The following is a 21,555-nucleotide window of genomic DNA, read 5'->3' as shown; positions in this document are numbered from 1 at the left end:
TCAGAATCATGAGGACAACGCAGTCAGTCGGTGCCAGCAGACTCAGACATCTCGCAGGTCATTTCGCCCTGCACACACTAGGCGAAACTCGACCGACGTCGGTCGTTCCACTAGGCGCTTAAGACCATTGATGTATGACCCTCTCAGTATTCTCAGAAGTGCAGCCCCCAACTGGAAACGCAGTGTGCCGCGTCCTCCGGTGCTCGCCTCGCTCAGGCCACCGAGAGAAGTAATCCAACATGCATAGGAATCAAGTGAAAAGTATTTTGAGCTCTCACTACAAATACTCTCATTACAATAACCTTATTTGGCCTGTTACCACCGTGCAATGACATAAAACATTAATAAAATTGATGAAAATGAGAGGCGACATGCAAAAGAGGGAATGGAACCTCTTAACCTGTCAGTGGTCCCTGCACAGTGCAGTAACAATGTTTCTGCTTGGAGCTGTCAGTGGTCAAGGCACGCAGTACAGTGCAGTTTCGGTATCTTCTAGCAACACACGTCTGCTCAGAGCTGTTAGGTGCTGATGCCAGTGTTATTATAGACTCCATTTACAGTATGTAGGATATGCGTTTATGACCTGTAGGTGAAGTTTAGGAGTGCAGCGTACATTATTTAACTATATTTGTAATATGTTTAGATCTTAGTATGATCCATGGGTGACTTTTTTAGCTGTGTTGAGGTACTATTTTCTGCATTATTTCACGAATCTTTTTATGATCTGTAGGTGAGATTGTTGTTATTGTTTTCTGCAATATGTTATTGGATCTGTAGCTGTGCTTAATTTTTTTTTAGATTCATGGTCTGTAGCAGTGTAATTAGGACAAATAGTTGTTGAACAGGGTAACACATTCATCTGTCTGAACTTTTCCCGCCAATTTTGAGTGGTATTGGACAGTTTTTCAACAGGATAACACTTGCACATCCCCAAAAATTATGAAATAAAGAAATCCTTCCACAACAAAATCCCAGCGCAGACTGTGCTTTCCCACCAACTGATAAGTGGAGGTGGGGATTGGAGAGTGTAGAGGACAGGAGAGTGTGTGGGGAAGGTGGGAGGGGAGGGGGAACTCATGACATCATCCACTGATGTCATCAGAGTGACGCTCCTGCATCTACTGACGCCATCTTAAATAAATTTGGCAATAATGGAGACTGGTCTCATATCGGCCTGTCTCCCTCTACTATTGTTCCTCAAAAAGAACATCGACTTCCCTCTAGGGATTCCCATTTGAGTTCCAGAAGCACCTCTATAATGCTCGTGTGTTGGTCGAACCTAATGGTGACAAATCTATCAGTCCACCTCCGAGCTGCCTCAACGTCCCCCACCAATCTGACTGGCGGGGAGTGCAAATACGCAAACAGTACTCAAAACAGGGTCGCACTAGTGTTCTATACGTGGTCTCCCTTACAGATGAAGCATACTTTCCTAAAATTTTCACAAAAAAGAAGTCGACAATTCACTCTACCTACTATAATCTTTACATGTCTGTTCCATTTCATACCACTTTGCAACAGTATCCCTTGATATTCAATCGACATGGATGGTGCCAAGCAGCACAGAAATAATACTGTATTCGAACATTATGGGATTGTTTGTCCCTCTTATCGGCATTAACTTACCTATTTCCGTATTTACAGGTAGCTCTCATTCATCACATCGACCAGAAATTCTGTCTAAGCAACTTGCACCCTCCAACAGTCCATCAACAAAGACCATCTTCCTGTACTTGAGAGAATCATCAGCAAACAAACGCAGATTGCTGATCACCCTTTTTCTCAGATCATTTACTTGTATAGACAATAACAGCTGCTGCATCACACTTCACTGGGCATTTCTGATGGTACCCTTGTGTCTGATGAATACTTGCCATCGAGGACAAAATACTGGGTCTTCAAGCCACTCACATATCTGAGAAACTGCTCTTACCTTCATTAACAGTCTGCGTTGAGAAACCTTGTCAAACGTTTGTCGGATATCTAAGACTATGGAATCTGCCTGTTGTCCAACATCCATGGTACGCAGGTTATCATGAGAGTAAAGGGCAAGCTAAGTTTTGCATGAGTAGATGGGAACTTTGCTGTCTCAAGGAAATTTATTAAATTCGAGCTGAGAATATGTTCAAGAATTCTGCAGCATACTAATATTGGTCTGTAATATTGCTAGGTCCATTTTTTCCACTCTTATGCACAGGAGTCACCTGCGATTTTCTTTATACCTTGGGACTTTGCTCTGGGCGAGAAATCCGCGATAAATGCAGGCTAAGGGGCAGTAGCATAGACTTGGCGACTTATTCGTTTTCAACTCTTTAAGTTGTTTCACTACGCCTATTACTGTGTTCTCTGTATGGAAGTTGGTGCGGTGGTCAAACAACAGTATGTTTCTACAATCCTCATGTGTGTACGATTTCTTCAACGTGAAATATAAAACTTCAGCTTTCCGTTTGCTGCGGTCTAGCGATTCTAGGCGCCCAGTCCGGAACCGTGCGACTGCTACGGTCGCAGGTTCGAATCCTGCCTCGGACATGGATGTGTGTGATGTCTTTAGGTTAGTTAGGTTTAAGTAGTTCTAAGTTCTAGGGGACTGATGACCACGGATGTTAAGTCCCATAGTGCTCAGAGCCATTTGAACCAATTTTTTTCCGTTTGCTGCCTTTTGTTATTGCACCAGACTGGTCAATGGGTGGCTGGATAGAAGCCTTGGCGGCCGCTGTGACCGAGCAATTCTAGGCGATTCAGTCCAGAACCGCACTGCTGCTATGGTCGCAGGTTCGAATCCTGCCTCGGGCATGGATGTGTGTGATGTCCTTAGGTTAGTTAGGTTTAAGTAGTTCTAAGTCTAAGGGATTCATGACCTCAGATGTTAAGTCCCATAGTGCATAGAGACATTTCGATAGAAGCCTTAGATTCACTTAGCGACTTTACGTAAGACTAGAATTTTCTTGGCAAGATCTTTTGCAAAACTACGACGATGGTAGCTGTTGTATGCTTCGTACATTGATCTTCTTAAAGACACACGAATCTCTGTTTGCTTTTGCTGTCGTCATTTCCATGTCCTCCTTTGAACCGATAGTTCAACACTCTTTGCTTCCTCAGCAAATTCCGAATTTTGTTATTAAACTGTGATGGGTCTTTCCCATTCCTAATCCACTTACCTGGCACATACTTCTCCAGAGCTGCTCCAAAATCCTGTGTGTGCGCAGACATCGCATCTTGTTAGGCCTCCTGCATCTTGTGCCGCATGTTAATTCTACCTACAGGCCCACCTCCAACTGGGACACACATGTTTGGCTGTCATCTGGGGTAGACCGAAGGGGTAGTTGTCATACACAGGAACTGACGGCTGTTCACTGTTGTCGGCACGCAATTCATCTAACCATCAACTGTAACTAGATCTAGGCAAACTGCAGTTCCAGTTGATGTCCCTGTCCTTGACTCCACCTCCAACCCACAGACTGGACACCAGGCTTGCTTCCAGCCAAGGCTAACACCCACGACCCATACCCCTGTGCCTGCCTATGGTCTGCATTCTACATGTACCTAGAAGGGTGAGGGGTTCACGGTTCGAGACAGAACCACTCCATCTGTCCCAAGTATTATGAATTCTGGACAGAGTCACAAGGTCACGTGGACTGACGAACAGCAACATGGAGCTAAGCAAGCGACGATGGGCCAGTCTTATTTATAACAGCACATGGACACTGTTAAGTCTCAGATAACCGCCATTCAGGTATCGATCTTGCTTTGAATAATGACTTTCTGGTTTATGTTATGGGTGTTTATACAGTGCTATGCTCACAACAACCTTGCCGTTGTACTGGGACACTTTAGATTGTAATAATGCTAATGATATGGTAGCACGATCACTTTTCTTCCTGGCTTTTGAAGTAGTAGGCAATAACTGACACATAATATCTATTGGAGAGGAGCTCTGAAAAGTGTGAGTAATTGCCTGAAGCTGGAGAAAATAAAGCCATATATTCAATGGTAAGTTGCATATGAGCAAATTGAGATATATTTAGATAAATAATGATGAAGTTACCTCTTTGAGCCAGATCCTTGGATACATACCGAGATGGGGTGAGAGTATGAGGAAAAAACATCCACATTCCCAAAGGTTTATGTCAGACAAATAAAAAGCATTTGCATTCTGATAATGTTATACATTTCAAGATATATGGAGGCTGCTTTTTGTGAGCCTAAGATACTATAAATATTTACTTTGCTAATTCTCATTGACAAGTGCTCTTTAAGCTATATGTTAAATCACCAATAGTGCTCATATGTGCTCTGCAGATAGGAATTCATATGGTACTGCTATGTCTTTTAAAACAAATGGGTAAATGACAAACAGCTTCTTGTGAGCATAAGATTATGACACTGCTTACTTTGCTAAATCTCATTGCGTTTTAGTATGCAAGTTACGCCAGCAGAAGCGTTCATGTGTGTATTTAGATGTATTTAATGTGTGGTACATAGATCGAACTGCGCTCCTCTACTAACCTATAATTTATTGAAGTAGGTTCAATAAGCGACTCACATGCATTTTAATAACTTACACAGACAACTCAGACATGGAAATATTTAATTTGAAGGTCCACAGACCCTCCAAACAGCAATCCAACTTTCGCCCTTCTTAATCTAAAAGCTGTTACCAGTAATGCCAATATGCAAGCTGCATGTATTTTAATATGTAATAAAGACAATTTAGAAATGGAAAAATTTAATTTAAAGGGGTTTTGTGTTCGATAAATTGAATTTTATTTTGCTTTAATGTTTGGATTTTCGAGATGTGTAATTATACTACTATGTGTTATCATAAATAATTTTAAATTCGAGACATTGACTCTGTCATCATCTTTGGCAATGCTTTATCTCTGTAACTGTTTTTGGCCATGTTGTGTGTAAACAAAGCAGACATTCTCGTTGTGTATCGCTGTTTAAGTCATACATTATAAGAAAAGCACCTCTTTCTTGCTTCTTTAAATGGTGTGTCTATGTGTGTATGGTATTTAGCACTTTGTTATTGTTTTAGGGAACAATAGTTGCAATTGCAACGCTTCATTTGCGCTTAAAATTTACTATTTCTATTACAAAAACAATGTTAGGCATTGATTATATTTGGAAGTTAAAAAAAGTTATGCAATGCCAGTACATTTTATAACACACGCTTTAAACTATTTCACCTTCCATGTATTGGATCCCTTTGTAAAACTTACAGATATGAAAATATTTGATTTGAGGTGCATTGAGTCTTACACCAGGGGTGGGCCTAATTAATTATATTAAAATGCCTATTTGTTTATGCGTTTCCCCGGTAGTTTACCTAGCTAGTGTATTCTGCCTGTGCAGGTTAGATTTACTCTGTTTAACTATTATGACTAACCTGAAATTTCAGCTCTCTGCTAATTGTAACTATTTGGCATGGAAGTAGCACTGGAGTAGTTTAAAATCTTGCTTTAGACACGAATTTGACAGATATGTGTATGTAGATGGAAAATAACATTCTGATACTTAACATAAACTTTGCACTATTTTGTATTGCTGACATATGTTTGCAATTATTTTAGACTTGTAAAGAACACTGTGACACTTTCAAAGGGTCATTGGTGTGAAAATTAATTAGTTTATGCTCTTTAGTGCCCAGCATTATGATACATTAATCGAACTATGAGCATTAACAAGTGCAACCATCTGTTTGTGTCGGTGACAACAAGCAACACTAGCATAAAACAGAAGTTGATCTTATTTTGCGTTTTGATCTTTTGTAGAATAGCATTTAAAGTAAAACTCATCTTCAGCAACTACATATTTCTAACCCAATAATTACAATGTATAAGCAATGTTGCCTGTTAACTGTTTACGGAGAATATATTTCATACACGTTCTCATATTACAAAGCGAATACTATACAATTTCCAGTGAAATTTACAGATACAGCTAGCAAGGCAGAAATGAAAATATTTTTTGGTGCAAAGGAGGAGGCAGTCACATATTTTGTGTGTGTGTGTGTGTGTGTGTGTGTGTGTGTGTGTGTGTGTGTGTGTGTGTGTGTACAATACAGAGGTACATATCTTACGCCATTTTACATAAATATCTTTGACTCTCGAGTGAAAGTTTTGGAAATAATGCTTATGACACTTCGTGGCAGATTAAAACTGTTTGCCGGACCGAGACTCGAACTCGGGACCTTTGCCTTTCGCGGGCAAGTGCTCTACCAGGAGAGCTTCTGTAAAGTTTGGAAGGTAGGAAAGGAGATACTGGCAGAAGTAAAGCTGTGAGGACGGGGCGTGAGTCGTGCTTGGGTAGCTCAGATGGTAGAGCACTTGCCCGCGAAAGGCAAAGGTCCCGAGTTCGAGTCTCGGTCCGACACACAGTTTTAATCTGCCAGGAATTTCATATCAGCGCACACTCCGCTGCAGAGTGAAAATCTCATTCTGGAATAATGGTTATATTTGACCTTGGTGCCTATTCAAGAGAAGATTGCGTAATTTAATTATGTATGTCTTTTAACGTGACGACAAAACCACATATAATTTCCACAGCTACATTTTCGTCTGTTGCCTCGCTTTAATGTTGTGCTGTAATTGGTTGGAGAGAGGGAAGAGGGTGGTGTACAAAGCACAAATGGACTACTTCCACCATCTCTGATTTTAATTGGCTGGACAGAGTAAGTGGGTGTAAGGGGAGAGTAGGGGGACGGAAATTGTGGGGGAGAGACAGTGGCTTGTATCGTGACAGATTAACTTTTCGACTAGTAAACAAAGTGAACGATATAAATACTGTGCCATTCCATCTGTACAGACATCACCATCTTTCACATCCATACTGATCAACGTCTAGTCCCAGGAGCAGCAGTTCTTTGTTAGTCACGTCTTCTATACATTTTACTTGTTTACTACAATGGAGGATGAAACGCTCTCTGCACAGTTGCGAGTTTGCCTGAACTTGATAACAGGTAGAATATCCAGATGGTCAGAGAGCTGCGACCACTTTGACCTGGCGCATGTGCACTGGGAGATGCTGGGAAAAATTAAAAAATGGTGGAACTCCATAAGCTGTAGTTATTTCGCTCCGCCCAAGCACTTGCCCACTGACATCACAGTCCCCACATCTCTGGCCAACTAGCCCGTATTTCCTGCACATAAGTAGTTTATTAAACCAAACAGTATCCTACTGATCAGTCGGCACCAGTTCGAATCCAGCTGGTTATAAAAGAAGCCTAACGCACCCCTTCCTATTATTGTCTCAGTTAAACAATTTGCATCCAACACAACCTTGAATAAACAAACCCAAATTTAAATTTCGATGCAAGTTCGTCATTGTCCACCATTCGACAACACAAATTTAGACCTCAAATAACAATCCGAACAACCTCGTCACAAAGTTACCGACACTAAGCTTCTCGAAAACACCATGTCATGCACTCACAACTTCTCTCTGCTACAACCGAAAAACTGAGAACAATATCCGCGCCAATGGCGCAAAATTACTGATGGCCGTCTCGAAACTTATCAATTACACAGATACCACAAGACATACATATCTTATAACAACCGCTTCATGCAAAGATTCGTATTGTTGGCAGCCCCTTGCAATGTTCCAGTACCTGCTTTATTTGGTGTTCCAGGTAAGCTACCGTAACTGAAATGAAAAACTACATTCAGGCGCGATAACAAAATGACAAAAACAATAAAACTCTTTCTTCAAAAACAGCCAATTCCGCAACTGCTGCTACAACAGAGTCAGAAATGAAACAATATCTCATGATATTAAACAAATATTTGTCAATTTGAAAGTCAACTTAAGTGAAAGAAGGAGAAAATTCTTGCATGTCAAAGAAAGTGCCAGTCATAAGAACAGTTGGCAACAGAAATACGTGTACCTTATGATTGAAATAGTGTGTTTAAGTTGTTTTACCTTCACTGGATATCATACGTAAGTTAGAGAGTTTTTCTTTCTTGAACACATTGTAGTTTATATCATTTCACCCATTAGTTTTCACTCCATTCTCATTTATTTTATGAATTTTCAGCACTCTTCATGTTTTGCTATTTCTTGGCACACACAAATACTCGTATGTCAAATACTTTGCAAATTAATTAGAAAAAGAATTATAAAGCAAACAGTATTCTTGTGGCAAATGTATTAGTAGGAGGACTTTTTTGCCTCTCGGGGAACTAGGGTGTCTTCAACTGGCAGGCGGTAACACTTTCACTGCCGTAGCACATCGACCACATATGAACATAATGCTGTGCTTGCTGCTGTACTGACAGCAGACGAGTACAGGATTTTGTTACTGTAATAGCACAACAAGGCCGATGTAGTGTTGCGAGGCAGGTTAGTTTGCTGAAACAGCAGACTCAGCTGTATGGCACAAGTTTGCGCAGCAAGAGCCAAGGCGGATATCCACATTGGCAGTTGCAATGGTGTTTGAAGAGGCGTGACTGGTAGCGGTGCAAATCCACAACAAGCATGCCACTGCCAACTATAAGTACTAGGCATTTTGTATCGAAGTTATTCTCTGTCTTGCAGCTCCAACGGGATAATGAGGCTAAACCAGATGGAAATGGCAGTAGAAGTCACGAGTACAAGGCCATGACAGGTGAACAGCTTTCTGCACTAAGTCCCTCCTAGACGTCTGCAGGAGATGTGGCATGAATGAGTATGCATGTGGCTGCCACAGTAGTCTCACTGCTGGCTTACATGACGAAACGCTGGCACGTGGTGCAGGCTCCTCACCAGTATTGTGGGCGTGCATGCAGCCAGTCAAGCAGAACTCAGTGGCCTGTTGACCACTGCACTGGTATACTACAAAGCACAGATGTTTCAATCACGAATCTGTTAATATTGCAGACACCTTTACTGATCCCACTGGGCTCCCACGTCACCTTCACCACCTGCTTGCATCATCATGGCTCATAGCTGCCCCTACATGCAGTGGGGAGGGGTGGGGGGGGGGGCGCTACAGTTTGGTGACAGAGTCAGCGGCATCATTTACGTTCAACACTGCATTTGGACAATGACCTATGGTGTCAACACACTGCGGTGCGTCATGAACTATTTAGTTATATTTTAGAGGGTGTAATAGACCTGGAAGTGAGGTGTGGTAGTCCTCTCAACTTTAAAGTTTACCTTGTTCAGGCCGGAAGAGACAACTGACTGATTTGAGTTTAGGGGTAATCGCAGAGAGCAGCATTTGGTTCCTGTAAGGTGTATGCAAAACTGCTTGGGCCCACTGCTCCATGCACAGAAAAGCGTCTCTAAACTGTTAAACGTGTCATCAGTATGGTCATATTGCAAGGCAGCGTGGAGCGCCTAGGTGGCTAGTTTGTGATGATTTTTTGGTATTGCGATGTCTTTTTGTACTATTGTATGTAAAGGAGACTTAGTGTCGCGTCGAGCGAAGTGGCGCGGTGGTTAGCACACTGGACTCGCATTCGGGAGAACGACGGTTCAATCCCGCGTTCGGCCATCCTGATTTAGGTTTTCCGTGATTTCCCTAAATAGCTCCAGGCAAATGCCAGGATGGTTCCTTTGAAAGGGCACGGCCGACTTCCTTTCCCGTCCTTCCCTAATCCGATGAGACCGATGACATCGCTGTCTGGTCTCCTTCTCCAAAAACAACCCAACCCAACTTAGTGTCGCAATGACAGTGTCAGAAACACAGGAGCTGCTGCAGTTGGAAACAGTAAGGGCTCTGTTAGAAAAGGTAGCACAGCGGGCAGCAGACAATACACGGGTGTATGGGTAGCTGACAGCTAGGGATAGGCAGTTAGCATTGCTTCAGGCACCACAGCGTGAAGTGGATCCAGCTGCCGCAGGGTTAAGTGTTAATTTTTCTGAAAAATTATTTCAGGATGTTCAGATGTATAGAATCGTCAAAGAATACAGCAAAGTTTGAGCTGTTGGAGAAGGGGCTCTTACAAAGGCGCAAAAACCAGAATGGTGCAAGAGTTTTTGGAAGCAGTTGAGCAGGATTGTAAAGAGGCAAGGGAAACTGTGAAAGATTTCGAATACGGGATAACGAAAGTAAATAACAGGTGTGCCGCAGGGGAGTGTCGTAGGACCGTTGCTATTCACAATATACATAAATGACCTTGTGGATGACATCGGAAGTTCACTGAGGCTTTTTGTGGATGATGCTGTGGTATATCGAGAGGTTGTAACAATCGAAAATTGTACTGAAATGCAGGAGGATCTGCAGCGAATTGACGCATGATGCCGGGAATGGCAAAAGAATCTCAATGTAGACAAGTGTAATGTGCTGCGAATACAAAGAGAGAAAGATCCCTTATCATTTAGCTACAATATAGCAGGTTAGCAACTGGAAGCAGTTAATTCCATAAATTATCTGGGAGTAGGCATTAGGAGTGATTTAAAATGGAATGATCATATAAAGTTGATCGTCGGTAAAGCAGATGCCAGACTGAGATTCATTGGAAGAATCCTAAGGAAATGCAATCCGAAAACAAAGGAAGTAGGTTACAGTACGCTTGTTCGCCCACTGCTTGAATACTGCTCGGCAGTGTGGAATCCGTACCAAACAGCGTTGATAGAAGAGATAGAGAAGATCCAACGGAGAGCTGCGCGCTTCGTTGCAGGATCATTTAGTAATCGCGAAAGCGTTAGGGAGATGATAGATAAACTCCAGTGGAAGACTCTGCAGGAGAGACGCTCAGTAGCTCGGTATGGGCTTTTGTTGAAGTCTCGAGAACATACCTACACCGAGGAGTCAAGCAGTATATTGCTCCCTCCTACGTATATCTCGCGAAGAGACCATGAGGATAAAATCAGAGAGATTAGAGCCCACACAGAGGCATACCGACAATCCTTCTTCCTACCATCAATACGAGACTGGAATAGAAGGGAGAACCGATAGAGGTACTCAAGGTTCCCTCCGCCACACACCGTCAGGTGGCTTGCGGAGTATGGATGTAGATGTAGATATACGAATTGGGGCAGAGGGGTACAGCAAGCAGAGTTTTGTTACAGGCAGCTGAGTAGAGGGCACTCAACGATTTTCTGAGGGGGTTGCCGTCAGATATGTTAAGAAGGCTGTGTAAAAGAGCACTGAGGCATCTGCATTTTATTAGGTTAGCGATGGAATGCGAAGAAATGGACATATCTACAGGGGTGCAGAATAGATGGGCATTTTCTACAGGCGTGGACGGACGGGGCATTTGCAGAGACAGCGTTGCCTGCCACAGGGAAAGAGAGGAAACGGAAGATACCAGCACCAGTTGTTTGGTAATGGATGTGGTGGCGGACGAGGAGATGGTGAGCAGTCGGTATATGCGAGGTGGCAACCAAAGTGCATGTAAGGACGCTCGCATTAAAAGCAGATGCAGTGTATACTTATACAGTGGTGGAACGTGTACTAAAGGGTATTGTAAGAGGAGAAGAGTACAAGTTTATGATGGACACAGAGACGGATGTTTCAGTTTCCAATAGAGACCTAGTGGATCAGAGGCAAAGGAACCCACGCTATAGGTTATATGGTGTTCAGGGATAATGATGTGAGGCCCTTGAGTTTGGTGGATGTAGGTTTTTGTACAATGGTGGCTTAGCAGTGCATAGAGCTGGTGCTGCATGTAAATAGGAGCTAAACCATGATCCTGGGCTAGACTTTTTGTATCAACATTGCGGTAATATTGACATTTGACAGCGAATAGTGCATCTTAGCAGAGTGACATTCCAATTAGGATAACTGTCTCCAGTGTAGAACTGTTACGAGGGGCAACTAGTATACTGGACGAACCAGTTGACCAATGTACAACTACCCTAAAGCTTGATTACTCACGACTGTGTGCCAGTTGGCACTGGGAAGTCGCTGGAGGTGAATGTGCAGCCTGATTTATCCGTGGCTGTGTTATGTGTTGTAGAGCCTCTGGAAGAGAGCGGTATACCGGATCCAGCAACTTATTTATTAAGAGAAGTGTTGCAAACATTCAAGATAGGAATTTTAGGAGAGTGTTACCCATAAATATAGATAGTTTTGGCTCCAAAATTGTGAAGTCAAGGAAGGGAATGTTAACAGTAAGCTACGCCATTTGAGATGAGGATGAGTGGTGCGTGTGGAGTGTGAACCACAATCAGCCACAAGCCACCGTTAGGAGTGCATTACATAGAAAAGTTGAGCATCTAAAGGGAACAGAGATAGAGCAGATGGAAGAATTGCTGTTCGAATATGAGGATATTTTTCCATTAGGCCCATTGTCAGTAATGCCCATGACTCAACGCCAAATATCAATAGGGAACAAAGCACTGGTGTATCAGAAACCATATTAGTTACCTAAATATTTGCAGGTGAGTATAGAAGATATTACCAACCAGTATTTAGTTGATGGGATAATAGAATGTAGCAGTAGTTTATGTTGTGTAGGAATCATGGTCATACAGAAAAAGTCTACAGGTAGTTACAGAAAATGCAGGTTCTGCTGTGACTGCCTTCACCTGAAGAGCAAGACTAATAGATGCACACCCTATCCCCAACATTAATGATAGCTTGGGAGAATGTCCGTACTTTCTAACCAAGGGTTTAATTAGTGGTTAGCATCAAAGGCTGACTGTTCATGAAGCCTGGCAAAAGACAGCATTTTCGGTACCATGGTGGCACTATTAGTTAAAGAGAATGCCGACAGGACTAAAAAATGCGCCTAAATTGTTTCAGAGTTAATTGGTCGGTTATTGAGAGATATGAAAACGTGACAGTGTCAAATTTAGCTAGACGATATCATCATGTTTGCAGAAGACACGGAGCACCATACACAGCGTCTGAAGGAAGTGAAGAGACTGAGGGCTACATACCTGACACTGGGCACAGAGAAGTGCCATTTTGCATCAGAACAGGTAAGTGATTTAGGGCATGGAATTAGTAAAGATGGAATAAGGGCTGACTCTAGGCTTCTGAAAGCTGTAGGAGAGTTCCCAGTGCCTAATTCGATTGAGGAACTACAATTCGTTTTGGGGATCTCAAATTACTACAGACGATTCATGAAAAAGTTTGCTGACATAGCACAACCACTCATGCAGTTGCTAAAGAAAGACGTGAAATTCATATGGACAGAAGATTGACGGGGTGCATTGAAGAATTAAAAAGAGTGGAGACATTATGTCTTATCCTAGTACCTACGGAGTTTCAGATGGAATTTATTTTTTTGTGACACATCTAATAATTCTTTGGGACGTGTCTTAAACCAGGAGATTAATGGTAAATCACATCGTGTAGCCTAGACATCGCGACAGCTGAATGTAGCAGAGAAGAACTGTTCAACGTCAGAGAGAGAGAGAGGTTGAGTCTAATTTATGGTATCATGTACTTTAGATGCTACCTTTACAGGAAAAATTTCGAGTAGACCACGCTGCTTTGAACTGGTAATTGGGACTGAGGGACCCATCTAACGGACTGACAAGAGGATCCCTGTGAGTGAGTTCGACTATGAAGTATTACACAAATCAGGGAAGAAGCATGGGAATGCATATGTGTTAAGCAGGAACGTAACAGTGTTGAAAGTTACGGGTCATGATATTGCTGAATGGCAGGCATGCAGGGTGCTGACAGTGACAGTAAACAGTACGGAACATAATCACAGATTAGCACATGCGACGGACTGTTGAGGAAGGAAATGAAGCTGGGGCCATGGTAGCAGCGTTGTTTAAGGAGAAGGTATTGAAGGAAGCACATGATCAGATGTTAGCTGATCATAAAGGATATGGGGAAACAAACCAGACAGTGGTCTAGAGATATTGATGGAGAGGGAGGAATGTCGATGTTGATCAATACGTGAGCAACTGCGTGCAGTGTGCACAGCAAGCTAACTTGAATCATAAGCAACTGCCATTGCAGAGTCTACTGAAAGCATCAAAACCATTCAAATGCTTGGAATCGACGATTTGCAACCGTTCAATCGTACACCAACAGGAAACCAATTCTTATTAACAGTAATGGATCACTTTTATTGGTATGTGGAGATGGTTCCATGTCAAATCAGCAGGCATAGCTGAGCAAGCAATGGTTCAGAAATGAGTATGAAGTGTGAAGTGCCAGGTACATAACTATGGACCAGGATACGAATTTCGTATCAGACATACTGAAGAAGCTGTTGGCAGTTGTTGCATGTTAATAAGTTAGGAACTAGATCTCTTAATCCACAGGCCGTTGGTAGAATGGAACGGGTACATAGAATAATTGGGAAGATGTTAAGGTACTACCTGAATGAACATTGCAGCAATTGGAATACATGTCTTAGGTACGTCTTCACGTAATTCTGTGAGGGGGTGTATCGTCGGAAAATGTCATCACCGCTCGATCTGATAAAAGTAAAGAAAAGTAAAGCTGGGGAGTTGGTCTGTAAGTTTGCGGAAAGAGTACGAGAAGTATGGAAACGATTACAGAATGTCAATGCAAAGACATTAGAGAAGTAGGAAGTAACAGTGAAGCATACGTGTATATTTGCATATGTAAAGCATTGGAGCGAATAAGTTATACTAATGTAAAAAAATTTCTGTTATTTTTGTTGTATGTGAATGGGATTGCTAGTAGCAGTGGGGTTCCAAGGGGGGAGAAAGGGTGATATTAATCTGCGTCGTCAGGTTCCGATATGTCGACGGCAAGAATGAAAGCCAAGGAGCATGGGATTTCATCATCTGGATCGGAGTGGAGACGTTGCAAAATCTGGACCTGGAAGGAGGAGTCATATTCTCAAGTTAAGAGGATATGATATTATGCGGAATGAGGTGAGGAGGCTGGAAGAAATATTCAACCGATTTCGGCAAAGTGCAGAAGCAGGGTCTGGAAGGAGGAGTGGTGTTCTCGAGAGAAGAGGATCTGATAGTTACAAGCCATCAGTAGAGGCCGAAAGTGGTTTTTAACGCATGGGAAATGTGGAATGAGGTAAGGAAGGTGGAAGAAGTATTCTACAGATTTCAGCATAGTGCCAAGAACAAAAGGATGCTTAAGGAAGTCTCAGGAAAGTGTTATAAAGTGCATAGATCCTAATTACAAGGATAAATGAGACAGGTAGTAAAAGTTGCGCCACACACACAGCAGAAAGAGGATGGTTGGATGCTAGGGCGAACATTTTGAAAACAGTATTTGGAATAGCAGATGAGGGTCAAGTAAATTGAAGATGGAGGGGAGAGAAAGGGAAAGAAAGGGAAGGAACTCATGATGTCGGATGCATCGGAATTTTACGCGGAGTAAGCAACGTTGAGTGAAAATCTTTACTAGACCACGATTCAAACCTGGGATCTCCCACTTTCTTTTTTTTTTACGGCGTCGGGTTAAAATATGTGCCAGACCTAGATTCGAAGCCAGGATCTCCTACTTTTATTCCTTTCTTCACTTTTGGAAAGGAAAGGAAACTACAAATAAAGGTATATTTGCCACCCTCACTTTGATGCTGAAAGAAAAAGGCATCTGCACCTCTTTGAACTTTGGCTTATAACTACGCGTATCCCGAAAGTCGTACCTAAACTAAGAAAGGAGGAAAGGAAAAGGAGGGAAGGTGGGGAGGGGGGCGTGGAGGAGAGGGTGAGAAATTCAAATGTGTATGACAGAGATAAAGCTTACCTTTTTTGTTTTCTTTAGACCTATAGAGTGTAGTCCATTAAAGCCACCCATAATCACGGGGAAATCCATGCACGCCTTCTCGAAATAAAGGGGATTAGCGTTGAGTTGGGGATCATTGTATCAAAACTAGTTCATCAAATCAACTGCTCATTGTAGGGACGTTCCAACTACATGGTGTATCACACAAAGTGCTCCGAAGGAAGTTTGAGAAGTATTGATCGTATTTCGGATTATCGACAATAGTGCAACGCATTCTTTAGCATTGTCCATTGTTATTCTGGCAGGAGTGGCACATGTGATAAAGGCCATAATTCGCTAGAGCAGCCGCCAGACGCCTACTGCCAGGCCACAAACAAAACATTGATCGTCCGTATCTGGCGTCTGTATGTGGAGCAAAGTGGGATGTTGTCAAAGTGAACTTTGTGGAGATAAGAATGATTTGTTGTTTCCCATTGACAGTGACATACCACACACAGCGTGCAGCAGCGTGAAGAAAAGGGCAACTCACCGCCTGCCATATATTGCGCCACTTGTAGTGCGGGAACTTTTGTTCTGTCACACTAGAGGCACGGGCCAGTTGCATCTCAGTGCAGATCACCTTCGTTGACAGTATATGCACAGGTGGCAAAGAGGCAGAAGGGTAGCTGTGCCCCAGGAAAAAGATTCCAATTTGTAGAAGGGCTCTGGACGTCTGACAACACCACCAGAGGGGCCAACAAGGCTGGGGCACATGCATCAAGCAGTAATCTGGTAAGCACAAAGGGCAAAGCCGTCACATCGTCGGCTGTGAGCTAACAAGAAGGGTCTCAGATCTATATGGAACATGATGAAAGCCCATACTTCCTCGAGCCTGGGGAAGGTTGAGGGAATCATAGCGGTCTTTGAAGATCATCTAACAGAGGAACCCACTGCAGCTAATGTGTGGCGGTTCAGGGTGTCTGGGACAGGAAGAGCCTGCACGACAGGAGGGTTCCATGACGCGCTGTTGGTGTTGACATAATGTGTTCATTATGGGAGTTCAAGGGAGTAGAGAAGATGTTCAATGAGTCCAGACCTGATCCGCTGCAGCAGCCATCTGCAGTTGAGGGCCACAGATTGCTGCAGGTCAGATGTAAAATCGATGCCAAGGCTGCCCGACACATCACCGTCTATGCAAGTGCCACCCTGCTATCATTGGCACTTCGAAGCCAGAGAACCAAATCGTCACTTAGGTGGTGCAGCAAAATCGATGTCGATCTAGCGACATCCCCATCAGTCATTGTCACAGGCCACATAACAATGGTTCTAGAGAAAAAGCGTACAGCTGCGCTGACAGAGGGTGCCTCTGTCATACTGAGCGCCTTATCTGGACCGGTTGTGTGAGCCTACCATTAAACAGTGCCTGGGATGTTGCACCAGCCAGGAGTTGTATGACTACCTTGACAATAGTTCAGGGTATCTGATATGACAGTGGACAGCCGAAAGAAAAGAATGGTAACTCGATCAAGAGTCTGACTGAAGTCAAAGGACGCCAAAGCTGCTGAAATGCATTGAGCTCAGATATCCATAGCGTCAGAGTACTGTCAGAAAGTTGTATCCTCTGCCCAGCGATGCCTGATCATAGGACAGGATAAGACAGGCCATCTTCTTAAGATGTGCTGCAAAAAAAATGTGTAAAGAACTTCATGTAACTATTTTGCAGGCTCAAGGGGCCATAGTCACTGATGTGCGGACCTCTGCAGGGTTTATGAGTTGGGACAATGAGAGGTTTCTTCAATGACAGCCAGTGAATGAGGGCGGTTAGTGTACAGCCTTGCATTATGGATGTGAAGGGCTCATCCAATGCTGCATTGGGTATCATGATGCCTGTCTTCATCATAGTGATGGTTTGAATCAAGACCCAGTGGTGTCATCGCCTGTCTTTCTAGAGCTTCAACAGAGCTTCCAAAGCCATATGGTCACAAGCGCAAGCTCACACCACCACCACATCAAGGTGATGGCTCATGAGGGCTGTGATTTGTGGTTTGGCACAGTTCACTACTGTACGTCGTTCAGGCGAAACGGCATTGTAGGGTAATCTCTCAACATCTGATAATAAAATTTGAGAAAATGCCTCCTCTAAGCTGCCGAATCTCTGCCACATGTCGTCATGGCCCACCAGAGGGCAGGTTTTGCACGGGACAGCCATCACAGAAGCGCCACAGCAGTGGTGACATGAATCCCAAGGCACCTCAATAAGCTGCCAATAGTTCTGAGACGCCAGTAGTGTCACCTTCAGCTTCCAAACACCACTTCCATGCCACATCCTCTGGCAGTCTAGGGTGATAGTCCAGACATACGCTGCATGGTCGGAAAAGCACCAGGCCAAATCTCAAACAGACACCCCCACCAGCAGTAGCGTGGAATAAAAGCAGTCAAGGCAACTGGAAGAAGGTCCGTCATAGTGCTTGAATTCTGGGTAGTCGCCATGAATGTGTTCCCACGTGTCCACGAGTTGGAAACATTTACAATTGTGGCAAGCTGTGGACAAGGCAAATGGTCTCTTGGGTGGAGGGTGTAATTAAATCACCACCCAGCATCGAATCATCTTGCCACACTACAAAAGATGTAAGACTGCCCATACAAAGAAGGTAGAGCGTTCCCTTCACTTCCTCGATCCTGGAGGAGCATAGATGTTAATAATCCGAACACCAAAGAGTGTGAGAACCACGCTGCTCAAGTCCAGGAGATATTGGACGTTGTCGCTAGGTAACCCTTCACGGGGAGACGAAAGGGATATACCTAAATGGGTTAAGAAAATCATTGATACGGACTTTGCGCTTCTTGTAAGAGGGCCAAGTCTAACAGCGCCACATGAAGTGTAATGTGTAGCAAATGGTTCAAATGGCTCTTAGCACTATGGGACTCAACTGCTGTGGTCATAAGTCCCCAAGAACTTAGAACTACTTAAACCTAACTAACCTAAGGACATCACACACATCCATGCCCGAGGCAGGATTCGAACCTGCGACCGTAGCGGTCGTGCGGTTCCAGACTGTAGCACCTTTAACCGCTCGGCCACTCCGGCCGGCTAATGTGTAGCCTCGCAAAGTTATGTGGGGTACAGATACCACTAACATACATCGTAGCTAGGCGATATATCTATTTCAGCACTCCTGCTGTCGAGACATGGGATCCATCAGTGACGTCCAGCTGGGCATCCCAAACAAGATCGTCAAAGCAACAGCATTCACCGTTATGAGGTACTGGAGGCACAATCAGTGGAACGCACCCATCCACGGCTCTCACAGCCCATTCCGATTTCTTCTCCACATCGTCTGCCCAAGCAACAGAAGCAACAGCACTGTGTTGCCCCGGAGTGGAATCATGAGGAGACGGCCACATGTCAGCGACTTACAGAGACGACTTGCCAACAAAGAGCAGAGACAGTGGAAGGGAACGTGTCACAAGCTGCGGAGGACGAACACCTGAGGCAGCTGGGGAAGAAAGCATGCTCAACAACAGGCCTTCTGAGATTGATGGATCGTCCAACGTCAGTTCACCATCCTGTGCGTCCATTCTGAGAAGACAATCGTCAGATGGTGTTCTACTGTGTTTCTTGCACTTCCTTGGTGACTTCTGCTTGCGAACTTGTCACTCCGTAATGGACTAGGATTGGCCGTCATCTGACGTCGCCCAAACTGGAAGGACGTTTGTTTGTACTACGCCCAAGTCGACGCTCATCGCTACAGTAACGTCGCTTCTCATGTACTTACGAGCATCTCAGGCGTCGTTTCCACCTATTATGATGGAGAGGGAATCTGAAGACGTGCCTTCCCGTTAGTAACGATGGTAGATCGAAAGCAATCTGGGCCATTGCATACGGCACCTTCACAACAGCGGCGAAGGTGCGATCGGTGGTGTGACATCCCCTACCAGCGTCTGAGTCAGGCATCTGCAGAAGATATCAAACCAAATGTGGCCCTTCTGACCACAGCCTACACAAGCTCATGGCTGACCATCGTACATCCTGGGCACTCGCACACTGCCTATCGTCATATGAGAAGGTACATGCTCTGTCAGTTCAAATTTTATCTGAAACATGCCATTTAAACATGGTAGGTCTTAGAAGCCTACCATTTTTCCACGTTGTGACTGATTACTTTTCTGTAAGGCCAAAAGGCAGATACGGCTATATCTTCCAGTACTTTAAAAGCAAATCCCTGGGTGAAACGTCGCACATCAGCATAAACTTGTTTGGTCCGCTGTTTGACGTACACGATGATGCTCGAGATGAAGAAGTGAATTCCTACTACATTTTGAGGTGCAAGATAAAGTTTGTCACATATGAACTGTTCCACTTCGTGCTCAGCACTGCTGACTATAAGTACTGGACATTATTTAACGAAATTATTGTCAGTCTTGAAGCTCTGTCAGGATGTTGGGGCTGTGCCGATCGAGGCTGCCACATGAACTGCCAGTAGAGGTCGCTGGTTTGAGGTTACGTTGGACCAACAGCTCTGTACACTAATTTCCTCCCTGGCTTAGTGCTATGGCGCAGCAGCCCATCCTGCATCTTATCCAGCAGCAAGTCCCACTTCTGCCCAGGGGCAGCAGGTTCTTTCTTGTGCACTCAAGCCATATTCCACTGCGCGTCAGTATCGTGGGGCATGCAAGCTGCAAGCCAGAAGTCAGCGACCAGCCGGCCCCTGAGCAAGTGTACCACACGGCACAGATGCTTCAATAAAGAAACTGTTACCTTTGCAGCTGCCTTTCTCTAGAAGCCCCTGGGCTCCGATCTCGCCTCCGCTCGCACAATCCTGTGTCGCAGTTACCCCTCCCTGCACGCAGGGGCGGTTTATTGCAGTGCTTTCCGTTTTTATGGCTCAGTTTGAAACGACTAAATGCTTTACAGCCAAAATACAGTATTAGCATAAACAGAGTTTGGTTGTTGATACATGTCACCGTTTATTGCTCAAGTAATACACTACGAGAACACGAAGATGTTGAAAAATATAATTGTTACCGTTATTGAGAAGTCTATGAGGCAATACCACTCCCTATTACAGCCTCATTCTGAAGGTTTCCGGTGTTTTCACAGAATATAACGTCATTGCCTTCGACAAAGAAAGGCATTTAAATCATTTCTCTGTTTTACTACACGGCACAGCAACTTTTCTTGAGAAGTCTTAGTAACAGCAGCCCACGATTTTACAAATGTGGTAAATTTTAAGAAACTATAGCTGACGATGCGGCACTGAATATTACGAAAGTGTTCATTTTTAGGATATTTAAACATTTGCATATTTTCCAAGTGTGCAGCCAAAAAAGTGGACTGAATAACTCTTTTAGAAGTTTATGGTGGTTTCAGAAATGATTCTACATTCTTTCTTTTAAGTTCGGAACTATAATTATAAACTCTGCTAGTTATTCAGTGTCTGTCATGCAGATATTTTTAAACATCGCAACGAAAGTGCTACGTTTTCTATTATAGGTACATCAGTGCTAAAGAGAATTTAGTTACTGTAGAAGATAAACTTACGACTAAAACACTTAAGTGACTAATTTATCTTAAACTACTAAATAAAGTACTACACACATCAAAAAAAGGTTTGCATCACCTCGGTTCCGAGAGTTCCGGAACCTATAAAGAAAACAGAGATCAACATAAACATCATTTCCGCCCTTTTTATTGCTCCTGAAAACCACACATTGCATGTTGCACCATCATACAGCGAGACCTTCAGAGGTGGTGGTCCAGATTTCTGTACACAGCGGTACCTCTAATACCCAATAGCATGTCCTCTTGCACTGATGCATGCCTGTACTCGTCGTGGCATACTATCCACAAGTTCATCAAGGGATTATTGGTCCACATTGTCCCACTCCTCAACGACGATTCGGCGTATATCCCTCAGAGTGGTTGGTGGATCACGTCGTCCTTAAACAGCCCTTTTCAATATATACCAGGCATGTTCTATAGAGTTCGTGTCTGGAGAACATGGCGGTCACTCTAGCTG

Source organism: Schistocerca americana, chromosome 1 (genome assembly GCF_021461395.2).
Source record: "Schistocerca americana isolate TAMUIC-IGC-003095 chromosome 1, iqSchAmer2.1, whole genome shotgun sequence".
NCBI classification, from domain to species: domain Eukaryota; kingdom Metazoa; phylum Arthropoda; class Insecta; order Orthoptera; family Acrididae; genus Schistocerca; species Schistocerca americana.
The sequence above is the reverse complement of the archived record's forward strand: the minus strand, read 5'-3'. Positions refer to the sequence as shown.